General features: G+C 47.1%; 3 non-coding genes across 3 annotated transcripts; all 3 read left to right on the forward strand.

Moving 5' to 3' along the window:
• Window positions 1–444: 444 nt before the first annotated feature.
• LOC123173333 (5S ribosomal RNA) lies at window positions 445–563 on the forward strand. The gene has a single exon (XR_006486113.1). It is a non-coding gene; the product is annotated as a 5S ribosomal RNA (ribosomal RNA).
• Window positions 564–933: 370 nt separating this feature from the next.
• Window positions 934–1052, forward strand: LOC123173041 (5S ribosomal RNA). Its single transcript, XR_006485838.1, has one exon. It is a non-coding gene; the product is annotated as a 5S ribosomal RNA (ribosomal RNA).
• Window positions 1053–1423: 371 nt separating this feature from the next.
• Window positions 1424–1541, forward strand: LOC123173204 (5S ribosomal RNA). The gene has a single exon (XR_006485991.1). It is a non-coding gene; the product is annotated as a 5S ribosomal RNA (ribosomal RNA).
• Window positions 1542–1952: the final 411 nt, after the last annotated feature.

Raw genomic sequence — 1952 nt, forward strand, 5'->3', positions numbered from 1 at the left:
AGTAGTATATATAGGGCATTATCCATTATTAGGATGGGTGACCTCCTGGGAAGTCCTCGTGTTGCATTCCCTTTTTAATTATTTTTTGCGCCTCATGACAAACATATCACATGTGCGCGATATATATCAACCCCGTTATATTATTTTTGACATTTGCGATATGTTTTAGCTCGCTGCTCATTGGTCACGCGTCTAGAGGCGGATTTGTGGCGCGAGGACCGCGTTCTGAAAGGGGTAAAAAAATACGTGTTGCTGCGGTATGGAGGGAGGGGTGGAAACCGTGGTAAACTCTCCCCCGTGTTTGAGGGGGGGGGGTGAGTAAGTAGTATATATAGGGCATTATCAATTATTAGGCAACGGTTGTCATGGTAGTAAGAATGACAATCATCTTTGAAGTGGACCTGGGAGTGGCAGCATAAGGGACGAAGGCGGGGGCAACATGTTGGATGCGATCATACCCGCACTAAAGCACCGGATCCCATCAGAACTCCGAAGTTGAGCGTGCTTGGGCGAGAGTAGTATTAGGATGGGTGACCTCCTGGGAAGTCATCGTGTTGCATTCGCATTTTTAATTATTTTTTTTGCCTCATGACAAACATATCACATGTGCGCGATATATATTAACCCCGTTATATTATTTTTGACATTTGCGAGATGTTTTAGCTCGCTACTCATTGGTCACGCGTCTAGAGGCGGCTTTGTGGCACGAGGAGCGCGTTCTGAAAGGGGTAAAAAATACGTGTTGCTGCGGTATAGAGGGAGGGGTGGAAACCGTGGTAAACTAGTCTCCGTGTTTGAGGGGGGGAGTAAGTAGTATATATAGGGCATTATCCATTATTAGGCAACGGTTGTAATGGTAGTAAGAATGACAATCATCTTTGAAGTGGACCTGGGAGTGGCAAGCATAAGGGACGAAGGCGGGGGTAACATGTTGGATGTGATCATACCAGCACTAAAGCACCGGATCCCATCAGACCTCCGAAGTTAAGCGTGCTTGGGCGAGAGTAGTACTAGGATGGGTGACCTCCTGGGAAGTCCTCGTGTTGCATTCCCTTTTTAATTATTTTTTGCGCCTCATGACAAACATATCGCATGTGCGCGATATATATTAACCCTGTTATATTATTTTTGACATTTGCGATATGTTTTAGCTCGCTGCTCATTGGTCACGCGTCTAGAGGCGGCTTTGTGGCGCGAGGAGCGCGTTCTGAAAGGCGTAAAAAAATACGTGTTGCTGCGGTATAGAGGGAGGGGTGGAAACCGTGGTAAACTCGTCTCCGTGTTTGAGGGGGGGGAGTAAGTAGTATATATAGGGCATTATCCATTATTAGGCAACGGTTGTAATCGTAGTAAGAATGACAATCATCTTTGCAGTGGACTTGGGAGTGGCAAGCATAAGGGACGAAGGCGGGGGTAACATGTTGGATGCGATCATACCAGCACTAAAGCACCGAATCCCATCAGAACTCCGAAGTTAAGCGTGCTTGGGCGAGATTGTACTAGGATGGGTGACCTCTTGGGAAGTCCTCGTGTTGCATTCCCTTTTTAATTATTTTTTGCGCCTCGTGACAAACATATCGCATGTGCGCGATATATACTCATTGGTCACGCGTCTAGATGCGGCTTTGTGGCGCGAGGAGCGCGTTCTGAAAGGGGTAAAAAAATACGTGTTGCTGCGGTATAGAGGGAGGGGTGGAAACCGTGGTAAACTCGTCTCCGTGTTTGAGGGGGGGAGGAGTAAGTAGTATATATAGGGCATTATCCTTTATTAGGCAACAGTTGTAATGGTAGTAAGAATGACAATCATCTTTGCAGTGGACCTGGGAGTGGCAAGCACAAGGGACGAAGGCGGGGGTAACATGTTGGATGCGATCATAGCAGCACTAAAGCACCGGATCCCATCAGAACTCCGAAGTTAAGCGTGCTTGGGCGAGAGTAGTACTAGGATATGG

The sequence above is a fragment of the Triticum aestivum genome, unplaced genomic scaffold, assembly GCF_018294505.1.
Source record: "Triticum aestivum cultivar Chinese Spring unplaced genomic scaffold, IWGSC CS RefSeq v2.1 scaffold54592, whole genome shotgun sequence".
NCBI classification, from domain to species: domain Eukaryota; kingdom Viridiplantae; phylum Streptophyta; class Magnoliopsida; order Poales; family Poaceae; genus Triticum; species Triticum aestivum.